General features: G+C 35.2%; 1 protein-coding gene across 1 annotated transcript in view; it reads left to right on the top strand.

Moving 5' to 3' along the window:
• The first annotated feature begins 3,881 nt into the window (after nucleotides 1-3,881).
• Nucleotides 3,882-13,883, top strand: part of LOC116165892 — a 56,443-nt gene continuing 46,441 nt past the window's right edge. The window contains exon 1 of the mRNA XM_031480630.1: nucleotides 3,882-4,034. The gene's annotated coding sequence lies outside the window, so the exon portion shown is untranslated. The remainder of the gene's footprint in view (nucleotides 4,035-13,883) is intronic.

The raw sequence follows: 13,883 nt of genomic DNA, 5'->3' as shown, positions 1-13,883 counted from the left end.
CAAATTTCACTGCTAACATCTCAATCACTATAATATGTCTCGGGAATTGATGCTTTCAATGACTCCCTTCGAAAATTACACATTTCATGTAAATAGGCGTCGTGAAAATGACATGTTTGGTAAAATTGTCAACAAATGCAGATGAAAGCAAATGACACACGTGCTTTTTGCTTTCTAATAAGGTTCAGACCATAGCAAAACAAAACACACGTGTGCGTTTTGCTTTACATTGATTACTGTCCACTACAAATGTCACAAGAAGTGTCCGCTGTGGGTGTTTCACTAGGGATCTCCCAAATGAATGCAATGGGCTCATAAGGGCTCTCCACTCCCAAAAAATTCACAGATTTCGCAATCCTTGCAACCATCGTAGACATTGGAAATGATAACCGTATAACCTATAAAGTCATAAATAACCCTTCACACGGAATAATCTTGCTCCACTCGCTCGCTCTACCGACTGCAGTCGAGTACGGTACAATCAACACTAGACGCGACACCACTGTCTTATTTTCTACTCGGCAAACCTGGTAAATTCATACCCATACAAAACATATAATAAGCATTTCCAATGCTAAAAAGGCAAAAATCTAGAGTTCGTCTGGAAAAATGATGTCTGCTATGTTTAGGGACTGTGATTACTGTGACTGTCTGTGAGGACGTTTTGCTTATTGAATACATGGCAAAGGGGTGATTGAACGCTTGAAAAACGCCCTTAAAGCAGAACGACCGAACTCGTGGTGAACAAAAACTGCGCTGTTCCACGACAATTGCAAGGTCCACAAGCCTCGCCATTTTCTAGTCATTACCATAAATTTTGCCTGCATAAAATCACCGAATCCGCCCGCAGTCACTGTAGTATTATTTGGTGGAATAAGACAGCTAGAGAAACGCTGGACTAAAATGTAATTAGTGTGGATGGTAGCTAAAATGTTAAAAAGCTTTGTGCGGTTGTCTTCATACAAGTAAAAGAAAGCCACTCCACCAAATTGAATCATATTTTAATACGGTAAAAGATTAGTTTCAAAACCACTGTTCTTATATTTTTTGTAAACCAATTTTTAAATGAATGTAGATTCTTAGTCGGACTAGTCTTCGAAAAAATAGCAGTGTATGACGGTAATGGTAGCTGTAAATTTACCCCTACATTTTTCGAAATTTCGTTATGAAGTTACATAAAATTTGAGTTTTTTAGGTTAGTTTTGTGCTCAAAATTTAGCGGTTCTAAGTTATGTCACAGATAAATAGTGTTCGCAACTATAATGGAAAATTGCGATACATATTCCCCATCTCAATCGCCGAAGCGTCGCCCAACAACACAAACGCTACTACAACTGCGGAAATCGACTGCTCTTTACGAAATCGGCGATGTACTGAAGCATTTCGGAATAAGCCACATCTAAATTAATCAAGTTGTACCTCTTTAAATTTAGTATTCTCGCCCCATCTAGGTATTTCCCTTGTAAACCTGTTTAGTTTAAATGTCAGTTATATAGTAGATTTGTTATTACCTTAGTTTCTTGGTTCGCCACTAGAGGTCGTGATCTTCTTCTTCTTTTTTGCTTTAGCATTCCCTTCAGAGACTATCTGGCCGTCAGATTGGTTGCGTGCAAATTTTCCTCGATACACCATTACTTTTTACTTGACTTAGTATCGAACTGTTTTGGCTATCAGCACATTTCCTTGGAGTGTGTTCTCTCTATTTCTGATGTGCTGTGGGGCTCTGCTCCATTGAATACGCTTTGCAGATTTGTGTTTGCAAGTAATTAGTGCGAGTTATGTACTTCAGCATTTTTCTTAAGACGTATTTTTTAGGGTTTTATCTTCCCTCAAACTTCTCTCTGAACTTCGTATCATTTTCTCCTCTGAATCATTTTTCCGCTATTCTCTACCTGGATAATTCTTCCGCAGAACGTGGATGACATCGCAAGTTTACCTGGACCCGCCATTTCAGCGAAATTGATATTGGCGACGTCACGTGATACATTACATTACCTACACCTGCTCAACCTGCCCAAGAGTTGTGCACAATTTATACTTGTTTTACTCCGCGATGCGTTTAATATAGAGTCACGAAATTTCATTGAGCGCTTGAACTAGAATGTTATGGGCTTCCAATTGTAAGTATATAATAACTAATACAACATAACTAACCTGGTATGAATACAATTGTAACAGGCCCTACGATATCGCGCATTAATTATCCGCGCAGAGTAAAATTCATTACGCGAGAAACTTTTGTTATTCCTAGAGTTTTATCACATATATCGAATGAATGGGGGCCAAAGGACAGTGTCCTATTTGTAATATTGTGAGATAGTTGATTAAATTACCCTCGATTGTGAAAACGACTCTGAAGAATTTGAAGAAACCATAATTGGAAAAATTTTTAAATTTTTTGCCTCGCTCGTGGATTTTAAATTGCAAAAAATTCAAAATAAATTTGGCGCATTGGAATAGTTTTGTATTTGAAAATCTTTCGAAAATTATTAAATTTCCAAACTTTTATTTCAGAGGGTGTTTCATGTTTTAAAAAGAACCTTTCATTTCTAGTGTTTCCTAACGCTTGTAGAAAAAAAATTCGTTATGAGAAAAGAGACATTTCCCCCCTCTTGATTGCTTATCCGAACAACGCGTAGTGACAGATACGCTCGGAAAATTGTCTTTTCCCCACTTGTTAGTTTTCAGGATGACTATTTTGTATCCTAAACGGATTTGCGTTCGTTGCTGATGGAAACTGTTACCGAGGCGTTTTCAAACATCCCTGCGAGAGAAATTATAACGAACATCAAGGATGAGTATTGCGCTATTTTTGATACTAATCAAAAAATTAAATTGATTATTTTGTAAATCGATAAACACGTTAGGTATACAAAACATCGCAAACCAAGGTGGAACGAAGCGAACCGCGAATTATATAAGACTGTGAGAAAAAGTTTTCTGTCTGATAACGGAATGTGGAACGGCACGCAGCAATCCATTTAACGTTTGATTTGCGATCAAGATCAAGTATTACATTTACCGAATTTGACAGACGTAACCAATTAATCAATGAAAAAGATAGAAGGTGTCGATCAACGACGACGCCCATCTTCAATGCACAAAAACGAAAACGAAACGTACAATACGAGCAGTTACGGTATATACGCCATTCACTACATTCTGTCGTGTTCATACCAAATAGATGTATTATTTTATTTCCGAACGGTAACAGTAATGCGATTACTTGCTTTAAAATAATTGTTTCGTATCTGGCGAATGAGTTTTCAAATCTGTAAGATCAATGAAATGTGACCAATTTTTACGCTTTTGTATTCCCCTTGCTGCCTTATTTTACTTAAAGTTGTTCCCTTTGAAACAGTATACGAATACAGAATTAATTGAGGAATTTTGCATAAATTAGTAATAATCGATCCTTTACAAGGTAATATATTTAACCACCTGTATATTATGTACTTAAAAAGTTAATGCGGTGTTAATACAGTTATGTGACTTAAGTATCACCAACGCACGATGTAAAAATAACATGCAGGAATCTTTCCCTCTGTGCCGTTTGCCAATTGCATTCAGTATAATTAGGTGCCGTTAAATTTTCTCCATACTGGCCTCGTGTGATGTCCTTAGGGTTGATAGGATCATATGCATAAATTGCCTATAGCAATACGATTGTGTTGCTTATAATAACCATTACCTAAGAAAAATGTCTTTGAGCAACTGCATCTAGTGAAGTTAACTGTTCTGCAGACTCGCAAATCCCGTAAAAAATGAAATAGCAACCAATGAAATCTTAGGAATCTTCTTCTCAGCCAATGGCCATTCTTGTAAGACCGCCACAGCTACAAGTATAAGACAAGGCACCTGTACGTTGCACTCAATTCTGTTCCTATTAGAACCGCGGAAGGCCTGTCGAAGACATTGAGGACGTGCAGAACGTCGGCCGCAATAGTGAACTTGTTTCTTAGCAGTTAGAAGTGACTTTAGTGTTGTGTGGTGATTGCAACGATCCTTTAGGAAATTCTTTTTTTTAATTCCAGGTAAGCTTGCTAAAGGATTTTTTTATCACTGTGAGAAATTTTAAGACCACGCTGTGGTTTACCCACTTAAATTTATATAACACGCTCGTGCTGGCTATAATTAGACGAGATCAATTTTTCAATTGAAAGATAACTGTTAGATGGTGATGAGCCGGATAACAAGGTAGCCGTCCTTGTTCTAAAATTTCATTTCATCGCCCAGCCAAAATCGTACGAAACTCGAAATGTACACAAGAGGTCAAAACTCTGCAGCTATAAATAGTGACAAAGCAATTTAACGTATCCTTGGTTGAACGAGTCGATATTTTTATACGAGCAGAACGTAATCGATTATGTAATTAATCTTTACATTGCGGAGTATAAAAGTGATTTATGTGACGAATTAGTCTTCTAACGGTTGATTCCACTTTTAGATCTTGTTTTTGGTTAAGAAGTTGAAATTTAGAAAAGCCATCGCTGTTTTTTAATTAATCCGAAACAATTTTTTGTTAGTGCTCAAATCTAACACCTATAAAATTAATTGAATGCGCGAAAAACATTTAATATGAGATTTGAGATAGCGTTACTTTATTTATTTCTAATTAAGGCGGCATTCTCCCAAATGGCTAAATCACTGGTCCAAGGCGATTACTACTGTCCAAAATCCAAATTTATGAATTGGCAGTGATAGAACTAGTGGTAGTTGCGGATAGAACACAAAATGAAAAAATTAAAGGAAGTACAAGTGACTGACCCAAGATGAACCATCAAGGTCGGTGAAGGTAAATTATAAATAACTACTTCTCTGAATAAAATAGTGACTAGATCGTACTTATGATTGGAATATGTATAAACCATAATACGATTAATCTACGTAATTAAGGCAAGAAACTGGTTGGTGCGAAAAGATTTCAGATTATAGCTACTGAGGGATGCACTGATTACCGTAATTATGATGTTGCGTGAGTAATGCGTTTTCCTCTATAAGCCCTTCAGTCTAATCCTAAAGAATAAAATTTATATTCATTAAGAGGAGCATTTACGTGTAGATTATTCTTACCTATCTAATGGTAGCATGTGTAAAATTGACTATAATCAGACATTTAGTTAAGATCAGTAACCAAATTACGAATTCAGCACGATATGCTACCATAACTGGAATTATAAACTATAATACAAGCAAACAAGCTTTAACATGCAAAATAATAGCCTATTGTTTTGTTTTACATTGCGCTCGACACACAAAACTCCTTTGGACCTTGTATACGGGATTTTTACACAGAAGAGTTTGCGACAATGTGTTTTCAATTTAGTAATAGTATTGTTGAATTTGGTCGCCACTGCATCGTTACCGGCGCCGATTCGTAAATGAATATCACTGTAATCAAACGAAAACTACAAAAAGCTTCGTAATCTGATTGCCTGAAATAGATTAGACCGCAAACTTTCATTTAGTATTAGTTCCATGACGTATATGGAGCACAATGTCGCTAAAAACAATAGGTGTTGAACAACTTCGAGTTTCAAACCTGTATTCAAATAGATGGGTACTGTTAAGCTAACCTTCCAGTAAGATGCGTGGTTGATAAGTGTGTTAATTTGATTCATCACTCTCCATGTTATTCGTCATAATAAATTGGTTATGTGTAAATAGTCAGAATACCAGCAAACATGTTTTCTTATTATAGTTACAACATGTATTAAAATCCAATTCGCCAGAGACAATTAGGTACTAATCAAACTATGTAACGTCGCTGGAATGGAGCTAATTCACTTTTCTTCGCTCACATTGAATGGAAACTGACCGCAAACATTCTTTGAAGTCATTAACCTAACGAGCAAAAAAAAGATATTTATTCTGTAAAGTGCATTTTAAACGCCTGAACGTTACCGGTGGCAGTAAACGATCAATTATGACCGATTTTTCGATTAAGTTAAGATTTGCGTTGGTCCCAAAAATTTGGCGATGCATACAATTGTTGCCTTCGAAATCGCTTGAAGTCGAAAAAATGTTAGTTATTAGGAGGAATGGAAAAAATCAAATTTTAACGTTGTTTAGTTGTTACGCACCGTTCTTTTGTGAAAAACACATCAAATAAGTGTTAAATTGAAAATTGCAGGATGAGTAGCATCGTTGAAGGCTAATTTAATTGCTCTTTAGACCGTCAATCCACAGTTCCTATTGCGAACGGAAAAGGCATAACTAATTTTTTAGATTTATACACTTTGTATATTTTAATTTTTATAAATTGCAGCCACTTTCTTTATCTGTCCGTACCGTAACTACTCCCACAATTCTGAAAATACGAATTTACTTCATTTTAGCATTTGGTAGACCTGCGCTAAGAAAAGACTTGAGGATTGCTCGTTTTTAACTTACCTGAATTGCGTTCAAAGAATCGTTATTTATGGACCAATTTCGGAGGCAACATGTCCAAAGTCTGCCTAGGTGCTAGAAAGTCAATTTTATTTTAGTTCACCATGTGTATATTGAGCAAGTGATACTAAATTCGTTACTTATGCAACAGTTACGGTAGGAAAATAGGTTCGTTAACAGATTCCTGTAGATAATAATTTCTTATCGTGAAAAAAATAGATACCTACGCTTTAGCAGGTCCCGCACGTGTGTACTTACATTTGTTTACTTTTAGTAAGAAACTTTTGCATTCTTTAAATTTAGTATTCGCATCTAAAAATCTTATGCCATATGTACCAAAATTATCCGGCTATCTACCAAATAGATGTTCGTAATTGATTGCGGTTTTTGAAATGTAAGAATATTTTCCGACGGTAAATTTGTTGATAGTTGAATATACCAAAATGTATGTAATTGATTGTAAATAAAAATTTCCAAAGCCAAACAAATTTGCATAGTTCAGTTGTAAATAAATCGTAAATAAAAGTGTAGAATTTCTCAATATAACATTGACTGCTTGAAATTAGCTCCTTTTCGTTAAAAACAATTGCCAAGTGGAATAGAATAATCAGAATAAATCTCGTTCCAAAATTTCCAAATTGTCTTGAATTTGATAATTTTGAAACGCGAACAGGTAGTCGTGGTTGAAACTGGATAATGTCGGTGCATACTGTTAGAGTCTATACTGTCATAAAGTTCTTGTGCTAATGTCTTCCGTATGAACCTTTCTAAAAGAAATTAAGTTATCTGTTTAAGTGTTATTTGAATTTTTCCACAAATGTACGTAGGATTCCGATAAATTCCGCAATTCTGCCGAAAGGGGGCACTATTCAGAAAAGTTTCGACTTCGAGTCTTGATGAAAATGAATGAAAATGTGAAATTAATACGTGTAGTTGACACTTCTATGGTTCAATAATTAGGACCATCTGATAAAAGGAATAGATAGCGTATAGGAATTACATAAAAGAATGGTTTAGAAGTGGTTACGCTAATATAAATCGCAATTTCTATTTGAGTTTAGATCGTTATTTGTCCATTTTATGGAGGATGTAAAGTAGGCACGTTACTTCGACTAGGATAATTACGATCTTCTGATGAAGGTAAATTATGCAATCAACTCTATTTAAAAAACGCTTCTGTAGTTAAGACTCGTAACACCAGTTTTGGCAAATTATTGCAAAACATGTAGAAGCCTTGAAAAATGTACAAGTGCAGTGTAATGAACTCACCTGACTAATACCTTAGTGTAAAGAATAATGCTAATACAAAACATAATGGACGCAAGAAATAAATATATTTAACAGTGAAAACACTGTTACTTTAAGATTTCTAAACTTTTCCGTGCATAATGAAAGAGAAATAAAATAATGTTGCTTGGCATTAGCCGAAATCTGGCTTTAATAAACGAATCAATACCGTTAATCCAAAATTAGGACACTACTCTACTTTAATTGTGAGATGGTGCTTTGCATAAAATCCACTGAAAACCATTTTTATCTCACCCAATGCGGAGTCGATATAATTTGCCGTTGTTCGTACCTATGCCATAAATGCGGTCAATCACTATAGCCATAAAGTAAATGAAGCTGTATAGGTGTTAAGAACCTTAATATTATTGTAATGTGGGTTGAGCATAATACGTAATCTTCGGACCGTAAATAATAATTGATTGTTTGTAAACGACGCTTTCATTTATTTTACTTTTCTTCTATATTCTACTCCGGTCTCATACCTGTTGTTATTTATTAGTGGGCGTGTAGTAATCGCGTTCATATGCTACGCGAAAAAAACTTCATTAACCCAAAAAGGTTGAAATTTATTGTTCGTAATGCGCGCACACCATCATCGTTGTGTTTAGCACTCTGTATAATTCTAAACCAAACCCCTTGGAAGAGTAGTCGTGACATGATATGATACAATTATCCAAGAGGGTAGAGAACGTCCAAATTGTGGAATTAAACGTTGCGAAATTTAAATATGTCAGGTTTTCACTGAACTCAAAACCTTCATTACATTCATTCGTCAATACTACTACGTCCACAACGCCCCCTTTATTAACCGACATAGCAAAGCGATGCAAAATTTTTAGGGGAGTCGTTGGTGTCTGTCTGTCTGTGAGTACAATAACTGACAAACTATTGAACCAATTCGGTTCAAGCTCGAGTTCAAACTTTGCACATTACTCATATACCACAGGTAACAAGCCTATTGAAAATGGGTCAAATCCAATGGGCCCCGTTGAGTCGATCACACCGCTCTGTCGCTTTTCTTGATCCGCTTTACGCGCGTTTATTTCTATAGGGATGTTGAATTTAAGAGTCAGTGGTAGTTCTCCTGTTGAACCTCATTTACAGTAAAAATGTACTCCCCAGAATCTAATTCAAAGTAGCCTTTACCATAGATTAAAAATGTTTTTTTTTAATCTACGCCTTTACTATTTCAAGCTTTAGTGCAACATCGTAATTCTTTCACTGGTAAAAGGCAACCGTGTTAAAAAATTCGAATCTAGTTTACCATTCTATTTTAACAAGCTTTACGCTTTCCCACTACGGTATTATTTTAATTCTTTGTGTGTAAATTCAACAATTTTAAATTACTGAACTTCCAGTTGTTCTGCCTTAGATTTCAGGTGCTCATTTTTCTAATGTGTCCTGGCAAAGTTTCGCCCCCATAAAATCGCTCACATGGCCATGATGGAATATTTGATTCTAGTAAAACTCGGTTTGAATCACTAAGATACAAATGGAAGGGATAGAGTGAATTTCCCTTAGGCGAATTTCCGAAGGGCGAACTTTTGTGAAATATGTAAAGTATACACCGTGGATGTTATTTGAATAAATACAACAAAATAAAAAACACTTTCTCTTGAAAACTAATACGGTTGATTGACGTAAAAATTTTTTTTCTACAAAAAACCTTAATACATTTTTGCTCTAAAATAATTTGGGGAGCCAATAATCGCATGTTATGAATTTTACATTGAAATCCCTATGATGCGTGACACAAGTCACCACTCTGTATATAGGGCTTGTATAAAAAGTAGAGGGAAAAGTTTCATAAAAGTAGATTTATTTTAGATATTAGGTACTACAAAATATTAAAATTCACTTTTGTCAGCGTTTTTTTCCATGATACGATGGCTTCCTGGTAATCGTTCCTTAAGGATACACCTGATGTCCTTTGAGGAAGGATTTCACTTTAGAGACTAGAAAAAACTCTGCCGGGGCCAAGTCTGTTTGGTATGGTTTACTCTCGGGTTTACTATCTGTCTGTCTGTACTGTCTGTCCCTCAGGTACAAATTCGTAGTGGACGCCTTTCTTGCAATTGAATAACACGATGATCATGGCTTTCAGTCTGAATTTGCGTATTCGAGCCTTTTTTGGACGAGGTGTGCCTTTCGGACGTTTTGTCTCTTGGTCGTATTCAAAAATCTGGTTATAAATAGCTTCTACTCCTTGGGTTTGTTCGATATTTTAAAGAAGCAATTACAAGAAGTTCTTGAAAAAATAACTTGGGTATTAAACTCGGTATACAGTGCTATTTATTAAGATGTAGACCTAGAGATTTATGTATATTGTTTTTCATATGTCTACTTTCAAAAAACACAATCTCATCTGAAGGGCGCCTAATTTTAGGCATCCAAAATAACTTTTTAAAACAACAGAACATCTGGCTGTCATATTAATTAGTTTGAATATGGTTGCTTTGACCAAAATTCATTAACAGATAATAAATCTCTTACGGTCCTTAAACTGTTACCGGCACGACGCCAATTGACAATATCAACTTTTTCTTCAGTTGAATACATTGCATACGAACGTAAATAAAAATACGGAAGCCAAAGCAACAATATTCAAATTAATTAATCTGACAATGAGATCTTTATTTGATAAAATATGTTTTATAAAAGATTGACAAATATTTTATCAAATGTAATAGTCTGTTACTTCCTATAAAATATATTTTATAAAAGTAGTAATATTACACTGTCAAATATTTAAAATATATTCTATAAAAGATCTTTGTCAAATATCCTTTATAGTCTAATACCGGCCTAAAGAAGTTATTTTGGTCGCATTAATTTAGGGACCCTTCAGAAGATATTTTGTCTTTTGAAAGTAGACATAGGCAAAAACAATATACATAAATCCCTATGTCTACGTCTTAATAAATAGCACTGTATATAGCACTAATTCACGCCAATTCTCTTCATATCCTGATAAAAATCTTAATCAATTAAATCTACGCAAGCTTGTATTTAATACCCCCATGATCGCCAAAAAATTTTGGTAATTAAAATACCCGTGAGAAAGAAACAACCAAAGGTAGCAAGACATTTATTCGAAGTTGGCCGAAAATGACGTCACACAGTCAAAACCACGTTATGAAATAGTGACGTCACAGTTTAAATGTCTGCTTACGCATTTCATTGGCTAACTACCACAGTACACTACGTACCGTCGTCTAAGAATAACAGAGGGTTGTTAGGGATCTGTTTTTCGCTTGTAACATGTAGAACCCTCTCCAGGGACCCAGTAATAACAAATCCTCCAACAAAACTTTCACGGGCGTACCAAACAACAGATCATCAAAGACGTCGGGTTGCTGGCAAATTTCATTTTACAGCACTTTTACCAAGAAGAAAATGAAAATTGCATCCCTTGCAAATGATAAGGTCAGTTCCAGTGGCATCCCAAGTGACAAACCGTTATTGTACTACAAGTTTGCAAGCAATTTTCTCAGAATTGCAGCTGGTTGCTGGCATTCTGTTTTTTAATCTATTTAATGGCATCTTTTCCAAGAAAGAAATGAAAATTGCATCCCTTGCAAATTATAAGAAAAGTTCCATTGGCGTCCGTGGAAAATCGTTATTGTACCAGTTTGCACGCACTTTTCTCAGAAATTTCCTTTATCATTTGCAAGAGATGCAATTTTCATTTTCTTCTTGAAAATGATGCCATTAAATAAAATTAAAAAAGAAAATGCCAGCAAACAGCTGCAATTCTGAGAGAATTGCTTGCAAACTTGTACAGTAGGTACCGGTTTTCCACGGACGCCACTGGAACTTCTCTTATCATTTGCAAGAGATTCAATTTTCACTTTTTTCTTGGTAAGGGTGCTATTAAATAGAATTAAAAAAACGGAATGCCAGCAACCGGCTGAAATTCTGAAAAAAGCGATTGCAAACTTGTACCATGAGGATTTGTCACTTGAGATGCCACTGGAACTTTCCTTGCCGTTTGCAGGAGATTCTTTATCTGGGATATAGTATAGTATATAGGTAATACACCGTTGTGGAGCAGATTCAAAAGAGGGTTAGGTTCTATTAATATGTGAAAATGCACTGCAAAATCTTTATCCATTTTAGATTTGATACATCAATATTTAATGTTCATCGAAAGTGATCGTTAAATCTCCACATGGGGATGGTTTTCAATATTACGCTACAAACAATAATTTCGTAAATTGCTTCTGATATGTTTAATTAAATTTTCCCATACCCTTTCTCGGTTGTATTTCGTAATTCGAATAGGACCTACCTATCTCTTGAACGTTAGTATAGGGATGTTCATTGTTCACTCATCTCTAATCACCAAAATGTACAATCGTTCATCCTCATTTGTGACGTATGTAGGAATTGAAATACTCCTGTAAGTCGTTATTAGTTAAATTTGCGATACTGGAGGAAGATGTATTAAGGTCCTCTCTGGAACTATTACAGTCTTCATAATTCATAGCAACTTAATTCGTCAGAATAGGTATGACAAATTGCGAGACTCGACTTTCTGAGCTAAATTTGATTAATGTTGTGAAACAAAGTGCTCTTCCGGAATTATTGGACGAGTTAATGAATCATTAAGACGAGTTAATGACGCGTTTAGTTAAAAGATTACGAATTGGCCGGAAAAACTCTCGCAGAGTTTCGACATCAAAACTGCGATTCAATTCCAATAATCATATACTAATCCCGAATTAGATCAGTTTGAGAAATGTAGGTACGCAGATTTAAAGTTTCGACCTCATTTACCTTACGTAATTGTACATGTAAGTGGTTTTAATACTTGGTAGCACAGCATATGGATACTCTACCTCTACCATACCAGACATGTAAAGGTAACATAGACCTTGGAGTAAAAGAGGTCAATAAACTTAGTTAGCCTTGCATTTTTATAACCTCTTCATTCGGAAGATTTCCGGTGAACCTGCAAACCTACTTTTCCTCCCACACGGAAGCCTGTCCAATTTAAAAGCTTCTGCCAAATGAAATTTTCGTATACGAAAAAGATGCTCTAATTATATCCTTATAATTTAATTTCACAAAGGCACAGCGCAGGTAATTTACTATTCAGCAAAGTACTTTTAAGAACTCATTATGAGGATTAATTATAACCACTTTAATGTAGCATTCAGGCCATTTCTTAAAAGCTAAGTTAATTACAGGGAACAACATCCCTCCTATAAATGTACGTGTAGTACGAAAAAGTGAAATCATTCACATTTTAAATACACCACCGTTATGTTATAATTTCAACAAAATTACGTGCATTCATTTGCCGAAAAGTATTCTACGGATTATTAATCGAGCACTTTTTTGCATTCGATGACGTTAACTGTTTGTTACACGGATTTTGAACGGTAAACCGTTCTCTATCCTAATTTCCATTTCCACACTTTTTTGCATAGAAAGGATATCCATAAATTTACCATTATCTCAGATTATTTAAGAACACACTCTCATTATCATAAATAACGTTAGTTTTCCTCTGGTAACTCATGAAAAACACCGCCGAAATTATGTACCAATTACAGTTCGTATTACTCGTCCTCTGCTAAGCATAAAAAATATAAGCTTCCTGTCAACTAGTTAACTGCCATTATCTGAACGGATTTCAAATTAAATCGGATAGTATTTGCGATCCGAATTCTGTATTTGTTGGATTCTCGTTCTCCGCTGTTTATTCTACAGAAAAATCTCTGCTTTTTTAAAATGTGGGAAAACTCCCACAAAAGCATTTATCTTCCGAATTACGCCAAACCCACTCCTGCAGTTTGCACTCCTTTTTGTGTATTCGAACTGAACAATTGGCAAAAGTAACAAAAATGCCATAGTACGTACAAATACGTCACTGTACTATTCAATGTACTGCTAGAGTTATATATAATTTTAAAAAATTGCCGTTCTTTGGCAAATCCTTTTTTAAATATTAAATATTGTTTTGAATTCATGAATCTCAAGTGGAGAGATATCTAGTCAGAATCTCCTTTCGCGTCTCCATTTAGGAGTGCGCGATAGTAGAATTTTCAGAAATTTGTTAAAAAATTATTATAATTAATGATTAGCTATTTCGGTTTTAAAAAATTAGCTTTATCTACACAAGAGTTGTGCACAATTTATACCTGTTCTTAATTGTACTTTGTATTATAGCCGACTATGTGGCTCAGTGGTAGAGC

The sequence above is a fragment of the Photinus pyralis genome, unplaced genomic scaffold, assembly GCF_008802855.1.
Source record: "Photinus pyralis isolate 1611_PpyrPB1 unplaced genomic scaffold, Ppyr1.3 Ppyr1.4_LG3a, whole genome shotgun sequence".
Taxonomy (NCBI): Eukaryota; Metazoa; Arthropoda; class Insecta; order Coleoptera; family Lampyridae; genus Photinus; species Photinus pyralis.
Note: the sequence above shows the minus strand (reverse complement) of the source record. Positions and strands in the feature narration are given on the sequence as shown.